Consider the following 18,545-nt stretch of genomic DNA (forward strand, 5'->3'; position numbering starts at 1 on the left):
GTTGGCCCGACATGGCTAGGTAGGTGAGTTAAGGCGTTCGACTCGTAATCTGAGGGTTACGGGTTCGAATCCCTGTTGTTCCACACATGCTCGCCCTTTCAGCTATGGGGGCGTTATAATGTGACGGTCACTCTCACTATTCGTTGGTAAAAGAGTAGCTCAAGAGTTGGCAATGGATGGTGCTGCTCTTCCTCTAGTCTTACACTGTTAAATTAGGGACGGCTAGCGCAGATAGCCCTCGTGTAGCTTTGCGCGAAATTCAAAACAAACCAAACCTAGAGCTATGTCATTATCAATAATTTTTCCTAAGCAATTCGAATGTAAGGCTAAAAAGCAAGAAAGCTAAATGAAGTGAATGCGCATTTATCTAAAAGTTATTAATAAATAAGCATATAAGCTCGCAATAAATGGCAGACATAAAATGCATACCTCAACATTAACTTATTAAATAATACCTGCAATATGAAATCTAAAACCAAATATTTAAACTCGTAACTGTTTTGTTTTGGTTTTTTTTTAATTTCGCGCAGAGCTACACGAGGGCTATCTGCGCTAGCCGTCCCTAATTTAGCAATGTAAGACTAGAGGGAAAGTAGCTTGTCATCATCACCCACCGCCAACTCTTTTACCAACGAATAGTGGGATTGACCGTCACATTATAACGCCCCACGGCTAAAAGGGCGAGCATGTTTGGTGCGATGGAGATTCGAACCCGTGACTCTTAGATGACGAGTCGAACGCCTTAACCCACGTGGCCATGCCGGGCCAACTTGTAACTGAAACTTTGCATGACCCAGCAGCTGGCTATATTTTATTAATAATAAAGTAATATTTGTTCAGCTAGCTATTAGTTAGATCGAATTCACAAGAATAAGAAATATTAGCTAAAAATGTAATCCATGTATCATGCTATTCTAGCCTATACGCCATTATTAGCAAACAAATTAGCACAGAAATCACAGAAACGGACACCACGTAAAACAATTTTGCGTCACTTTATTTCATTTTTACACGAAACCGTAGGTTTTACGAAGTTGCTCAAATGTTTAATCACTATAATCACTCGGGCCTCGTGGTTAAAAGTTCCATATTCCAAATCACTGTAATGTTTACACCACTATCATTACAGAAACCCTATAGATAAATATTTCATACATCAAATCTCACGTGTGTTTAAACCAATATTATTACACATACTTATATATACACATTACACATATCAAGCTCTTGTTATGTAAATGAGCTGCGTAAGTTTCTGAAATCAGTATCAATTCATAACCTAAAGGGAAAGTACAGATACAAACACAACACTTTATACACTAAGTTTTATCTATAATCTAAATTTTGCATTTCTTTTTCTATAAACAAAAAAATGACGTTTTTCGTATCACCGGTTACATGGGCTTTTTTACACATGTTTTGATGAACCTTTTTAACATACGGCATATTCGGGAAATAGAAACCGGAACAGAGCACAACGAGAACTAATGTTACTATATCAGCTTCAGAAGTTGGTCTAAAGAATTCTCGGTGACCTAGGCAGATTTAGGTCTGTCAACAGATGTAGTGGAGATATAAGTGTTACGCCACCATCTCAAGTCTCTAAGGTAACCCTAAAGAAGTGAGCTATTCTTAGGGAAGGGGACGGACTCGGGTGTACGAGCGTGCCTACCACATCTGGCCCCACTAGCAGCTGGGGCATCCCCCCATTTCTTCCATTCCCTCTTGCAGTCGACCAACTATCATGACCTTAACAGGCAACTAGCCCGGCCAGTAAGGGATACCTAATGGTTATTTTTAACCAAGACACGGAATAATATTTCCCGAAATGGCCGGGAAAACGTAGTCCAAAGTCGGACAACAAAACTCACGTCGCTCCTTGCGTTATCTGAAGGTTTGAAGATAAAAAGAACAAAACACACACACATAAAAGTTCCCCTCTAAAAGAATTCTATTGTGCAAGATTCATCACAATGACTAGTTTATAAGTAATCACTTTGTATCCTAGAATATACAAATAAGCCTCTAAGTTGTTTATCAAATTTAAGGGACAATGCATTTACGTAACAAATTAGTAAATCTTAAACAATGTTTTCTCTGTTCTGCACGTTACTATAGTAGTAAAGAGCCAGCATAATAGTTCCTATATAATTAGGATAGACCGTCAGATTAATTAATACATTTCAACCAATAAAACATTCATTTGATGACGTAAATCTCATACGGATGAGCCTTACATTGACATGATATACGATACTTGGAAGGCAGGAGAAGTTAGCTTGGTACTAAAAATAGTACTCACCCGTTTACAGAACACCCATCTCTCTTGGCTTCCTGCCTTATGCCTAAAATCAGTGACGACAGAAAAGAACAATTTGCGAGGGTATTCACAAATTTTTAAATGAACATGATATCTTTGGTATTATTTCTTAGCAGGAAGTGGAAAAAAACCCAAACACGAGATATTGTTGTAATCATTGCAGGGTTTTAAAGGACGAACGACGAGATCATTAATTTGTTTAAATCACTTTATATGCTCAATTTCGTCAGTAAACGTACTTGTCTCGTTTTTGGTTAGTGTGAAGCTTCATACCGAAAGATTAACTAGATCTATAGTGATTCTCTTTTTTGACGTATTACCTAAATAGTATTCGATTTCAAAGTTTACTTGAATTTTCCATAAGTTTCATTCGAGAAACCAGGTTTACTGGGCTCATAAAGCCAATGTTTTACTGAAAGTATAAAACTCAAAAGTTAATTTGAACAACAATAAAAATCTGGTCGAATATGTTGTTGTTTTCATTCGACCAAAATTAAAAATATCGCCCCTACTAATACAGCGGTATGTCTCCGGATTTACAAGGCTAAAATCTGCGGTTCGATTACCCTCGGTGAGCTTACCAAATAGCCCAATGTGGCTTTGCTATAAGAAAACACATATACGTGAGAAATATCTCCAAGTCTTAGGGTTAAATGAAAACAAATTAAGAAAATGCGATAAACAATAATAAGATAAAATAAATTATTTAGTGCAATTAAAATCAATTTAATAAAAGTCGGTTTTTATTTTTTAAGCATATTACGCATATTACGTTAAAGAGAGCCATCCAGTTAACGTTTCTCACAAAATTCAACTACAGTAATAAAAGTAAGATTTTTAGCTTACCTGACAACTATTCATTTTATTTTTGGAATTTATAACACACAATGTTTAATTATTAGTAATAAAATTCAGGTTTAGACCTGACTGTGTATTTCTGTCATATATCATATGCGCCGTCAAAATATTTATTTTATTGTAACGTTTTACGATAAAGAAGAAAAGAAAAAAATAGAGGCGAATATATTCAGCCAAATTATATTTCTGGGACATGGATAACATCGGAAACCCAGGCATCGTCCCGAAGTCTTTCTTATTTTTGAGAAATATTAAGAAACTGGAACGCGATTTCTGATCATCTGGACTTCTGAACTATAACGAGTGGGCCTCTAAAGTCGAGCTGGTATTTCTATCAATATGACATTTGAGAACACCATGTGGTGAAGTTGTCCTACTCTGTCGCCCATGGATACCTGCACGGATTCAGTGTGGTCACGTGACATAGGCGTCCCCCCAAGACCCAGGTCAGTGACAGGGCGGCTCTCGTCGCTGCTCAGTCGACACAAAGAATTATGTAATTTGCCGTCCCGAGCCTGAGACGTCACGCCTCATGTTATAATGCTTTATCTGAAGTAAAAATCCAAACCATTCCCTCTTGATTACCTTGTTATAATTATTAGATTCAACCTGCTGGACAAGGATACAAGTTATACAAGTAACATTTTGCCAAATTTCTGTACCTTTTTTGTTATTACGAAAGACTGAAATAATGGAATGCAACATATGAATTATCTGGGTTTTATTCAGAACGCATCCAGTACAGTCCGCAACACAACGCCCAAGTTTCACTGCAGCATAAGTAAGCTGCTATTATTAACCTTCAAACTTGCCTAAAGATTTTAGTCTTCTTTCAGTTTTGTGTTGCAGCAAGAAATAGTCTCTATATTTCTCTGTATAAAGACAATGGGTTTAAAAAATATTAATAATCCAAGTATATTTAGAACATTGTCACCAGATGACGCTTATCTCAATAAGGTTGATTTATTGGTTTCCAGTTTAGCCCACAGCTACACGACGGGATATCTGTGCTGTGCCCATCATCGGGTATAGAAACCCAATTTTTAGTGTTATAAACTTATAGAAGTATCGTCAAACCACTAGAACACTGTGTTGTTTAGCCAAAAGGGTAACAATCCGCGCTCTGAACGTTGTAAAGAGTTGAACCCTAGATTTTATCATTGTAAGTCCAGAAATTTACTATTGGTCAGACCCGGCTTGGCCAGGTGGGCTAAGGAAGTCGACTCGTAATCCGAGGGTCGCGGATTCGAATCCCCGTCGCACCAAAGATGCTCGCCCTTTCAGCCGTGAGGACGTTATAACGTAACAGTCAATCCCACTATTTGTTGGTAAAAGAGTAGCCCAAGAGTTGGCGGTGGATGGTGATGACTAGCTGCCTTCCCTCTAGTTTTACGCTGCTAAATTAGGGACGGCTAGCGCAGATAGCCCTTGAGTAGCTTTGCGCGAAATTCAAAACAACCAAACAAGCTGTCGGTCAATCGAGGGATCTTCTTAATAAAATCGATGAACTTTTTTTTTCAAGGCATAAAATATGTATTTGGACTGCGATTTAACTCTACGTAGCTTTTGTATGTAAACAATATTTTCTTTTACAGAGTGAATGTAATTATAGTGTGTCGTTAATCAAAAAACACTACAAAATTTCAAACATTATTTTGAATTTACCCGCTTGCGTAATGAACTTCCAAAATATGACCTGGTGTTTCACAGTCACTGGGTAAACCACGAACAGGTTATTTTGGTATTTGGAACATTAAGATACACAAAAATTCTGGGTAAATTTTCTGTAGGAATAGATGAACTACTGTTTGAACACTGAAACAAAAGGTCTGTTCGTTTGCTGAACTTCGAGCAAAGCGACAGGATCGCTGCCTGAGCTGGTCTTCCTAATTTTAAAGGGAAGGTAACTTTCAACACCGCCAACTTTTCGTCCACTCTTGTCAAACCATTTAGTGGGATTTGCTTGCAGATCACTCTATCAAAAAACACCCACGGCTCAAAATTACGGACACTATTTTTTGTGTATTGTAATGATGTGATCCAAATCACAGAACCTCAGATCTATAGTCAGGTATACTAACCACTGGGTCACATTAGGCCTAAATGGAAGGACAATAGCTAGATATTATCTTGCAAACAGTTAAACAAAAGTTACCTTTATATATGTAAAAACTGGTCGTTTGGGTTGAGACATTTTTTTACGTAGAGGAGCGAACAACGTTTCGACCTTCTTCGGTCATCGTCAGGTTCACAAAGAAATGAAGAGGTAACTGACCGGAAGCTGACCACATGTTTGGAAGTGGTTACTTTTCTTTACAAGTGGGTTTTCTCGATATCACTGAAAAGTTCCCTTTGACACGTAACAAAAAAAAATGAAATATGTCACAGACGAAAACCTTCTTTCCAAATAACTTGTTCGATAAAAAAACTTAAACAAACCATGAACATAATGGGACAGTAAGATCAATTTATTAGATTAACTAAGCTGCGTATAAATATGCGCAATATTAGTAAACAAGATACTTGGACAAGAAAAACGATATATCATGGTTCATTAACTTTACACAGACACCCCTTAGAAAGATAAGCAGAAAAAAAGTTTTAAAACATTAATTTGGGTCTATAACAATGGAAAAACTTAAACTCACAATGTAAAGCTGTGTTTCAGTCAATAGATAATAGGCATTTAACATACGTAAAATGGCCAGGTAGTTAAGGCACTCGATTCGTAATCCGAGGGTCTTGGGTTCGTATCCCCGTCACAACAAACATGCTCGCCCTTTCAGCCGCGGGGGCATTATAATGTGACGTTTAATCTCGCTATTCGTTGGTAAAAGAGTAGCCCAAGAGTTGGCGGTGGGCGTTGATGACTAGCTGCCTTCCCTCTAGTTTTAAACTGCTAAATTAGGGACAGCTAGCGCAGATAACCCTGGTGTAGCTTTGCGCAAAATTTAAAAAAAAACAAAAAGTATTATGCATATCAAATACTGAATCTCTTCCGTCTATTCAGAACACATAAAAAGTAAGAGTTGCGGAAATGTCTAATTTTCAGAAATGTGAAAAAAGTATACATGTGAATAAGACTAATTTTTACAGTAAAACGTCTCTCAAATAATTATACTGTTAATACAATAGACACAAATAATCAACCTTATGCGAAGGAACTGTAATGCGAGCTGTAGTAACTACTACAAGCAAAATACTTAGCATTTATAGGTTTTTGTTCACACAAATTTCTGATCGTTCGACGCGCAATTCCCCTACGGTACACCTATGGCTGGAGGAACATGTCACAGCTCTTTCCGAAGGCACAGCTAAACCATGTAAAGACGTGATATTACTTAATTTCAGCGAATGAAGCCTCCAGCGATCTCCATGGAAATGGAAGATGTCACGGAAGAATATTTAGGTTTAAAGAAATAGGCTTTAAACTTGCACTAAAGACAACTCAGAGCAACGCTTTTATCTGTAAAGGAAAGAAAACTTTACAATTACTGTATTGAAACTAAGCATATCTCTTGGTACTGTTATTCATAAGATAAACGAGGACTTGAAATACGCAAAGGCTTACGAGTCAAAAGTTGACATGTTTTTTAGACCCAAGTCGAAACCAACGGCAGTTTTCACGAAAAGAATGGTTGCAACCTGGAGTTACAGACATCTTTTCGATTACATCTCTCTCAATTCGCTAGATGCGGTTTAAATAGGATTAAGTGCCTTTAATTTGCTTGAACCTGTCATGAAACTCAATATATTTGTAAAGCGAAGAGTCTGTAAAAACTTTAAGAGGATGTATGGTTTAAAAGTAATCTCACTACCCTTGTGTACAAACATGGAACAATGGAAACTGCAGTGTTGGGCGTCATTGTTTAATAACTGAAGTGTAAACTACTTTTTTACTTACAGAGTTTCTAGAGCTTTTGTTTTGTAAAGACTATCGATGCAAACCACCAAAAACTAACATTTTGTCCGATATCTATTACGTCTTTTAATTTAGCAGTATAAGACTAGAGGGAAGGCAGCTAGTCATCACCACCCACCGCCAACTCTTGGGCTACTCTTTTACCAACGAATAGTGGGATTGACTGTCACAGCCGTGGGGGAGAGCATGTTTGGCGCGACAGATTACGAGTCGCACGCCTTAACACGCTTGGCCATGCATGGCCATGGATTTCTTTTATTTCGTCTAATCAACTTTTGAATATAAATTATTTAAATAGTAACACGTCAAAAACAGCATAAAACACCAAGATAGCTGTCAAATCAGTATCCGCAACCTTGAAAAGTTTTTTTATTGCGCACGCCTGAAAAAGAGTGGTTTCCATTCATCTAGGTTATCAGGTTCTGCCTCTACGTTAAACCATCCTATATAAGAGGTTAAGTTTTATTGCAGTGTGGGTGGTGGTATCGCTTCTACGAGTCTTTTGCCCTCTCTCACTGACTTGCTTCATTCAGTCATATCTGATTCATCCGTATCCGACAAAATCTCGAATCGAATAAAGCGAGGGGAAAAAATAGCATAGAAGCTAATTTCAAATCAACATAAAATTTTGAACGCTGCCAGTTGGCCGTTGAAGAAAACAGTTTAGAAAGAAAACTGATCCAGATTTTTGTCTTCGTATGTTTAAATCTCATTATTTGTTGTGTTCGCTTCGGAGTTCTCAGTGTTTGTGTAACTGAATGCTCGTATTTACTCGTAACTATCAATTTAAAGTCTATCATAAATAGCTTAAATAATTTGTAAAATTAATTCTTAATTACTTCTTACTGGTCACGTGGGTTAAGACGTTCGACTCGTTATCTGAAGGTCGCGGGTTCGAATCCTGGTTGTACAAAACATGCTGGCCCTGTCAGCCGTGGGGCTGAAAATATCTTTGTTTTTTGCAAAAATAATTAACTGTAGCCTAAGTGGTGTATTCCTTTTTTTAATTAAATATCACAAAGTGTATGAGTAAACCAATTAATAAATGGAATAACTTATGGAGAAACGCTTATATAAAGCATATGTTGGTTTGGTTTATTGGTTTCTTTTTTGTTTTTGTTAAAGAAAAGTATGGCTCGGTGGTTAAGGCACTCTACTCGTAATTCGCGGGTTCGAATCCCCGATATACCAAACATGCTCGTCCTTTCAGCCGTGAGGGCATTATAATGTGACGGTCAATCCCACTATTCGTTGGTAAAAGAGTAGCCCCAAGAGTTGGCGGTGGGTGGTGATGGCTAGCTGCCTTCCCTCTAGTTATACACTGCTAAGTTAGAGACTTCTAGCACAGATCGCCCTCGAGTAGCTTTGTACAAAAAACAAACAAGCATTTCTTCTTACTATTCAGTTAAAAGTTGCTTTTTTGAAGTGATAATTTTCGTTGTTTTTTGTGTTTGCGTTGCGGCCGTACATTCAAAATCCAAGTTCTGTTAAAGCGTATTTGTTTCTTACTGTCAAACAAAGGGGTGGACTCACCAGACAGATAGCCCGATGTGGCCTTACTATAAGAAAACACAAACATACCATAAACATAGAGGATTGAAATCACGAATATTTATTTCCCAGTTTTTATTAATAGATTTGTACCAAAGCGGATGTTAATATAAAACGATTAGGGACAGAGTATGTCCTAGTTTTAACGTAGCCGATCTGTAAATCAAAGATTCGTGGATCTCGTTCCATTGCCACAGAAACACATTTCCACTTTGGGGCCATAGCTGCGCTATAAGACTGATTGTCAACTCAAGACACGGTGATGGGTGTTGTTGACTAGTTACCTTCTCTCTAGTCTATTAGTTGAAAATTAGAACTGGTTACGAACGAGTAACACTAGGGTGGGTTTGTGCGAAAATGTTAAACGAACAAAAACGTAAGATTGTGCTGATATTTAACTTTAAACATCTTTTGAATCAAAAAAAAAGGTTCTTAAAAACACAACCTGTATTATGAGGTAGGTGTTTTACTTACGTTCAGCGTTCTATTTCTCTAAACCTAAAACATCATTTGTTATGAAGACTAGATCCAAAGATCTACGATTTTGATACTATAAGTCCTTGACTCGCAATCTTAGAGTCGGAGGTATAAATCCACATTCCACCAAAGATAGTTACCTTTTTAGCTGTGGGAGTATTATAATGTTACAGCCAATCCAACTATTCGTTACTAAAAGAGTAGCGCAAGAGTTGGCAGAGGTTGGTGTGTGTGCGTTATTTCTAATAGAAAAGCCACATCGGGCTATCAGCTCAGTCCATCGAGAAGAATCGAACCCCTGATTTTAGCGTTGTAAAGCCATGGACTGAGCGCTGTATCAGAGGGGGACAGGCAGAGGGCGGTGATGACTAGCTGTTTTCCCTTTACATTAGACACGGTTAGTGCAGTTATCCTTCGTATAGATTTGTGCAAACTTCACAATAAAACCACAATTTTTATACAGTTTGAAAAAAATTATACTTTGTAATTTGTAACCCTTATGAAATGATAATAATAAAAAAAATATTAATAATAATAAAAGTTGAGAAGTAAAATGAAATCAAACAAGTTTCTTAACTTCAAACTGAGTCTTTTGTGTTTCTAAAGTGCCTATAAAAACGTCCGTGTAAAAGTGCACAGAAAAAAAAAGTATAATATTATAATTTGCTGCTGAAAATTCTAAATATGGTCATGTGGTTTCAAACCTTCTGAAGGACAGTGTGCGTGTGTGTTTCTTTATAGCAAAACCACATCGGGCTATCTGCTGAGTCCACCGAATGGAATCCAACCCCTGATTTTAGCGTTGTCAAACCGTAGACTCAACGCTGTACCAGCAGGAGATCCTTCTCAAGGAACAACAGAAAATAATTATAATGAAAACACTAACAGTTCGTCGTATTTTTTATGGATAATACATAACAATGGGGATACACCATTCATCAGACGTAAGCCATACAAAATAATTAAATTAAATTAGAACATTTAAGTTCACTGCAGATACGGCCCCCAAACTCCTTGTCTAAACCATCGAAGTATAGCAGTTCCAAGTGGAACAGAAAAAATTAGAAATGAATTTAAACGCATCATTAAAAATAGACTACTGGAGGAACATGCACACATATATAAAGATGTATTTCCAGCAGAGGTAAATTATCTATAGTTAAAAAAATACCCAGTCGAAACAACTGTGATTCCAACACATACGTAATGGTGCTTGGACACGATATATGTAATATATTGAGTAAACTTTTTAACACCATGTAATATTAAAGCGAATTTAACGCGCAGTTTATAGAACTGAAGGGTTTCGCATTTTGAACCCTCACAATTAAAATGATAATTCTTCGTGGCATATGTTATTAACTTGCAATTAATAATGTGAGATCGTCAAAGGAAACGTTGCTGGACTGACATGTGATTGCATCGTACATTGTTAAATGAAAGCTTACAACATCATAGAATATTAAAGTAAAAGCTACTAGCATCTTGCAATGTTAATCGAGACGGACACATTCTTAAAGGATGACTTGATCAAGGCAAATATTCTTAAATAAAGTTTTATTAATAGCATATATTATTAATATAAGACTTATTTGCTGCATATATTGGTAAATTAGAACTTATTAATGGTACATTTTGTCAAATTGAGACTTGTTAATAACATATATTTTTAACTCACTCACTCCTTACGTTATTAAAGTAAGACTTATTGCATACATTGTTAAACTAAGACTTGTTCACACCATATGTTGTTAAACTAAAACTTATTCTGACAATATATTATCAATTTCAGACTTATTCGCAGCATATGTTGCTAAACTAAAACTTATTCACGGCATGTATTGTTAAATTAGACTTGATAATGAAGTTTATATTGTTAACTGAGACTTTTCAATGACGTATATTGTTAAATTTAGACTCAGTCATTGCACTGCATATATATTGTTAAGTAAATAGTTGCTTATAACAATTAAGTATACATTGTTAAAGTTATTTTCGTTTGTAGGATATATTGTTAAAGTAAGTTTTATTACAAATAATAAATTATTGAATCTAGAATTATGAACAATTAACAGCAATCTTTGCTTTTTTTATTCATTTAATCAAGGAAACACAAGAAGAGACTGGTTCGACATGCCGATAAGGAATATATTGTCCATATGGGAGCAGGTGAACCGGAAGTACGAAATGGCATAGCTTTATCCTGCAGAAACCGGAAGTAGAAGTTCACAGTCTTTCCGTTGCAAATCTAAAACCACCATATTGTATTTAATAACTCAAGCATTTTATGTGCAACATATCATACAGTAATACGCACGAAATAATAACAAATGTACTATACTTAACAGAATATTTGCAAAATAGTTAACAATTCAGCTTAAGCTATTTCCAGTGTTTTCATTGTATTTTGTCCACCAGTGGCATTGCGGTATGTCTGCGGATTTATACCTCCAGAAGAGGGGTTTCAATATCCGTGGTGGGCAGAGGTCAGATAGCCTTTTGTGTAGCTTTGTGCTTAGTAACAGAGAAACATAATACTTTAAACACAGATCAGATAGTTTGAGAATATTAAAAATGTTGTTATGATGCGTCTCCTTTTGAAATATCACGTTCACTGTCCTAAATGTTTACTCGCGCGTGTCACAATATGTAAAAATCTACTTTCCTGTTTTTTTTTTTATTTTCTCTACCTTTAATATTTCTGTTAGCGAAGCAGCTAAACACCATTACGTCTTCAGTGTTTTCTGTTGTTGTTGGGTTTTTTTTTTTGCACTGCAGTCCTATAACGTCCCTCAGTGAGGAATAAGTCTCTCCCCTACTCCTCGCAATATAAAATATCACAATATTATATATTTTAAGACCATATTTTAAAAGGTTGTCATTGTGTTTAAAAGCGCTGAAAACTTTAAAGAAGAGCTTGATACTCCGAGTTGAAGTCCGGATTGGTCCACGACGCAAAGTAGTGTTTTTAAAGCATTTCTGGAAACAGTCGAACAAAGTTAAATGGCGGAGGGAGACAACACCTCCTCTTGGAAGTGAGGATTAAGGGTTTGAGAAAAAATAGTTTAAAGTATATAGACGTAGGACTAAATAAGTAGCGGAAGGTTTCTTAAGCCTAGATTTTACGAAGTCACTTTTTCGTAATGCGAGAGATTTAGGCACGAGATTTAAAAGCTTCAAAAATCGATAAGTGAGAAACAAAAAATGGGCATGAGTTCGACTAAAAAAAAACGGTTAAATAAATGAGAAAAATAAAACAAAATTTAACCGACCAAATAATGGTTCATCAAGTTAATCGTAAAGTTTTAACTTCATAGTGAATTTTTGTCAGTAAATTTATTTGTTTGTTTTTCAATGTTAATCTATATTCGACTCTTTTTAAAATGATTGCAGAGGCAGATGGCGCTCTGTCGATAGAACTATTTGTAAAGTAGACCACGTGCTATGTCGAGAGAAAAAAACTTGTGAAAGTAGTTTATACCAGTTGAAAGAACTTAAATGTTGCTTTTATCTATGCAAGCAGTCCGCACACAAACACATGTGCATAGAGCCATATATTTGTCCGTTGGTAAACACAGCGGAAAATTATTCCTATTCATAATTCTAACCAGCCATTCAAATACATTGTGGCAAGGCTATTGCCATTCAATTTGGTTATAAATAGGATCAAACTTAATAAAGCTGGGTTGTACGTTAGGCAGAAAGGGCTTCGTTTCTTGGCGTGCTTGTACACAGACTATTTCCATAGGTCGTTGAAAGGTTAATTCATCTTCATTTTCGGACGAGATCTGAATAACTCATTCAAGTTGCACGGATGAATAACAGAGGAAACAGGCGTGTTTTATGAAAAGTCAACAAGGCTTTACCATACAAGTGCAGATAAGCTTGGAAAGTTGGTTGTGAAAATAAACTTCATTTCAAAGTTGAAAAACAGAGACATCACAATGACGTACAAAGATAGCCCGGAGTGTTTAAAACTCTTACCTACGCAAGACTCGAACAGCAGCTTACTCAGGGAGAGATAGCTAACTCACCAGAACCGGAGTCCTCCGGGAAAAGTAGCATGCTTGGCTGTGGTCCGCTGGGTGCAAAAGTCCATTATGTGATGCCGTGAAAGCCCACCGTAGTCATTACGAAAATAAACAGCTCTTGTGAATAGACCTAGGTGTTACAGATAATAGTTACTAGACCTGGCTACAGCGTACACAAGCGAAAACACGGCATAAAAGACGACAGAACTAAGTAAACGATGGCTTTCTTTTGACCGCAGGCCCCTGTTCTGTGAGATGTAGGGGAACTAAAAGAGGGGGAGGGCTCCCCCCCTTCTGTGTCATTGAAAGTGAAAACTGTACTAATCAGTTGGTATAATAGAAATCAACGCAAGATATTATGGTAATAAAAACCACCAGCTAGGAAAGCAAAATCTGCGATTTAGCCATATTTATTAATTTATATCTTCTTCCCCTGAGAGTACGAGTTTATGACTAAAACACCTAAAGCACCTTCTAAGGCAATTTTGACAATTCAAGGGCCAGTTTCTTGTAGAACCAGCTTCATTATTACACCTACCAATTTCCGTATTAACAAATAGGAAAAAGTGTGACATTAGGAAAGCACATTGTGATAGTTACATTAAAACCTGAACTCCAACTGTGAAATCCTCCTATAGTTAAGCCTCACCACAACATATTTTTCAGTCCAAGAAGAGCATGAACTCTTAGTTCAAAGTTTTGTTTTGTTTGTTTTTAAATTTTGCGCAAAGGTACACGAGAGCTATCTGCGCTAGCCATCTTTAATTTAGCAGTGAAAACCTTAGAGAGAAGGAAGCTAGTCGTCACCATCCACCGCCAACTATTGAGCTACCCTTTTACCAACGAATAGTGGGATTGGCCGTCATATTATAACGCCTCTACGGCTGAAAAGGGAAGCATGTTTGACGTGACGGGGATTCGAACCCGCGACCTTCAGATTACGAGGAGAGTGCCTTAACCACCTGGCCATGCCGGGCCTTATTACGTTCAAGTAATTCTGTTTTTCTTTTAAAATGTTCTTAAGAGTAAAAATTGTTTTACGGTTAGTTTTGACTATAGCTTTATTTCAGCTTCTTGTCAAACAAAATCAGTTTTTGTGTATGTTTGGTTAGATTGTGTTGTGTGAGCTGAAACATTTTTAATCAACTTCGTGTTTGGTTAATAAAAATGTGTTGCAAGCACATCACACGTAGGTTGATACCTATGTATTTATACACTTTACGAACAAGTGAAAATAGTTTACTGAAGTGGTTTTATGTAGAGATAGGTAGTATGTCAGAACGGATTTTTGATCTGTTTTTCGGTTCTGGATAAAACTTGCGCCATTCATTTGTCACCAATCTGTTACTCGATAAATAACTAGCGCTGGGTGAAGTACTTATGATTCTCATTTAAATCACGACCAACCCTCTTCTATACCGAAACAACTTGTTTTTTATAACGATACTAGAAACCTGATCTTGTTTAACATGTGCTACTAATATCAAGAAGATACGACTTTCAATCATACTAGTTGTTTTAAACATGGAAGTGCAACTTGTTTCTAAACTTGTATCCTCCTAAGGATCAACAGTAACAACAACTTGTTTCTAAACTTGTATCCTCCTAAGGATCAACACTAACAACAACTTGTTTCTGAACTAGTATTCCCCTAAGAATCAACAGTAACAACAAGTTGTTTCTGAACTAGTATTCCCCTAAGAATCAACAGTAACAACAAGTTGTTTTGAACTAGTATTCCCCTAAGGATCAACAGTAACAACAACTTGTTTTTGAACTAATATTCCCCTAAGGATCAACAGTAACAACAACTTGTTTTTGAACTAGTATCCTCCTAAGGATCAACACTAACAACAACTTGTTTCTGAACAAGTATTCCCCTAAGGATCAACAGTACCAACAAGTTGTTTCTGAACTAGTATTCCCCTAAGGATCAACAGTAAAAACAAGTTGTTTCTGAACTAGTATTCTCCTAAGGATCAACAGTAACAACAACTTGTTTCTGAACTAGTATTCCCCTAAGGCTCAACAGTAACAACAACTTGTTTCTGAACTAGTATTCCCCTAAGGATCAACAGTAACAACAACTTGTTTCTGAACTAGTATTTTCCTAAAACTCAGCAATAACAACAACTTGTTTCTGAACTAGTATTCCCCAAAGGATCAAGAGTAACAACAACTTGTTTTTGAACTAGTATTTTCCTAAAAATTAACAGTAACAACAACTTGTTTCTGAACTAGTATTCCCCTAAGGATCAACAGTAACAACAACTTGTTTCTGAACTAGTATTCTCCTAAGGATCAACAGTAACAACAACTTGTTTCTGAACTAGTATTTTCCTAAACATCATCAGTAACAACAACTTGTTTTTGAACTGGTATCCTCCTAAGGATCAACACTAACAACAACTTGTTTCTGAACTAGTATTCCCCTAAGGATCAACAGTAACAACAAGTTGTTTCTGAACCAATATTCTCCTAAGGATCAACAGTAACAACAACTTGTTTCTGAACTAGTATTCCCCTAAAAATCAACAGTAACAACAAGTTGTTCCTGAATTAGTATTCTCCTAAGGATCAACAGTAACAACTTGTTTCTGAACTAGTATTCCCCTAAGGATCAACAGTAACAACAAGTTGTTTCTGAACTAGTATTCCCCTAAGGATCAACAGTAACAACAAGTTGTTTCTGAACTAGTATTCCCCTAAGAATCAACAGTAACAACAAGTTGTTCCTGAACTAGTATTCTCCTAAGGATCAACAGTAACAACTTGTTTCTGAACTAGTATTCCCCTAAGGATCAACAGTACCAACAAGTTGTTTCTGAACTAGTATTCTCCTAAGGATCAACAGTAACAACAACTTGTTTCTGAACTAGTATTCTCCTAAGGCTCAACAGTAACAACAACTTGTTTCTGAACTAGTATCCTCCTAAGGATCAACACTAACAACAATTTGTTTCTGAACTAGCATTCCCCTAAAAATCAACAGTAACAACAAGTTGTTTCTGAATTAGTATTCTCCTAAGGATCAACAGTAACAACTTGTTTCTGAACTAGTATTCCCCTAAGGATCAACAGTAACAACAAGTTGTTTCTGAACTAGTATTCCCCTAAGGATCAACAGTAACAACAACTTCTTTCTGAACTAGTATTCCCCTAAGGATCAACAGTAACAACAACTTGTTTCTGAACTAGTATTTTCCTAAAACTCAGCAATAACAACAACTTGTTTCTGAACTAGTATTCCCCAAAGGATCAAGAGTAACAACAACTTGTTTTTGAACTAGTATTTTCCTAAAAATCAACAGTAACAACAACTTGTTTCTGAACTAGTATTCCCCTAAGGATCAACAGTAACAACAACTTGTTTCTGAACTAGTATTCTCCTAAGGATCAACAGTAACAACAAGTTGTTTCTGAACCAATATTCTCCTAAGGATCAACAGTAACAACAACTTGTTTCTAAGCTAGTATTCCCCTAAAAATCAACAGTAACAACAAGTTGTTCCTGAATTAGTATTCTCCTAAGGATCAACAGTAACAACTTGTTTCTGAACTAGTATTCCCCTAAGGATCAACAGTACCAACAAGTTGTTTCTGAACTAGTATTCTCCTAAGGATCAGCAGTAACAACAACTTGTTTCTGAACTGGTATCCTCCTAAGGATCAACACTAACAACAACTTGTTTCTGAATTAGTATTCCCCTAAGGATCAACAGTAACAACAAGTTGTTTCTGAACCAATATTCTCCTAAGGATCAACAGTAACAACAACTTGTTTCTGAGCTAGTATTCCCCTAAAAATCAACAGTAACAACAAGTTGTTTCTGAACTAGTATTCCCCTAAGGATCAACAGTAACAACAAGTTGTTTCTGAACTAGTATTCCCCTAAGGATCAACAGTAACAACAAGTTGTTTCTGAACTAGTATTCCCCTAAGGATCAACAGTAACAACAAGTTGTTTCTGAACTAGTATTCTCCTAAGGATCAACAGTAACAACTTGTTTCTGAACTAGTATTCCCCTAAGGATCAACAGTAACAACAAGTTGTTTCTGAACTAGTATTCTCCTAAGGATCAACAGTAACAACAACTTGTTTCTGAACTAGTATTCCCCTAAGGATCAACAGTAAAAACAAGTTGTTTCTGAACTAGTATTCTCCTAAGGATCAACAGTAACAACAACTTGTTTTTGAACTAGTATTCCCCTAAGGCTCAACAGTAACAACAACTTGTTTATGAACTAGTATTCTCCTAAGGCTCAACAGTAACAACAACTTGTTTCTGAACTAGTATCCTCCTAAGGATCAACACTAACAACAACTTGTTTCTGAACTAGCATTCCCCTAAGGATCAACAGTAACAACAACTTGTTTCTGAACTAGTATTTTCCTAAAACTCAGCAATAACAACAACTTGTTTCTGAACTAGTATTGAATAAAACCCAAAGGATCAAAAGTAACAACAACTTGTTTTGAACTAGTATTTTGCGACTAATGTAAGGATCACAGTATCATAACAACAAGTTGTAGCGGCTGAAGTCCAGTATTCTTGGTGGAAGGATCAACAGTAACAACAACTTGTTTCTGAATTTATCAAGATGAGCGTCAAGGATATGGGACATTACACCGTAACAACAACCAGTTCCACATAATTGTGAACTAGTATTGTTCCTAAGGATCAACAGTAACAACAACTTGTTTCTGAGCTTGGGGAATTCTGTATCAGGGTCTTCCTAAGGATCAACAGAAGACAACAACTTGTTTCTGAACTAGTATTCCCCTAAGAAGTCTTGAAAGTACAGTAACAACAACTTGTTATTGAACTAGTATTTTCCTAAGAAATCATGTGCAGTATGGAAACAACTTGTTTCTGAACTAGTGGCTCACATTGACATTGTGCCTCCCCAAAGAGAACTCGGTCCGTTGTGGCCAGTGTTTTCTGTTGTAGTGCGCTGCAATGTCCCTGCTGTCCCAAAGGCAAAAATAACCTGAAAACTTGGTAAAGCCTTCTTGTAGACCCATCCGGAATGGCACCATTTTGAAGTCTCCAATAACCTTCCAGCCATACTCATCATACTTCAATGCTTCTAGCAAGGTCTTGACGCTGTTATATTCCTCTTTAAGGTGCACCAAATGAGCCAGGGGAAGAGATGGATACTTATTCCTGTTATGGAGCAGCACAGCTTTGAAGCTTCTGGATGAGCTATCAATAAAGAGGCGCCACTCGTTCGGGTTACAGGCAATTCCAATTGCCTGAGCACTGAATATACCTGGAATGTTCTGGAAAATTTGAAAATTTCTTTACCCAGGCCACAAAAGCAAAGTTTGAAGAGAAAAATAAGTCTTTTCCATTTGCTTTAGGCGTAAGCAATATGGGAACA

The 18,545-nt window shown here is 36.6% G+C and overlaps 1 protein-coding gene across 3 annotated transcripts in view; it reads right to left on the reverse strand.

The window, feature by feature from the left end:
* LOC143228536 (BCL11 transcription factor A-like) overlaps positions 1-18,545 on the reverse strand; it is a 115,691-nt gene that overhangs the window by 44,261 nt on the left and 52,885 nt on the right. The gene's annotated exons all lie outside the window — the stretch shown is intronic.

The sequence above is a fragment of the Tachypleus tridentatus genome, chromosome 1 (assembly GCF_004210375.1).
Source record: "Tachypleus tridentatus isolate NWPU-2018 chromosome 1, ASM421037v1, whole genome shotgun sequence".
Taxonomy (NCBI): domain Eukaryota; kingdom Metazoa; phylum Arthropoda; class Merostomata; order Xiphosura; family Limulidae; genus Tachypleus; species Tachypleus tridentatus.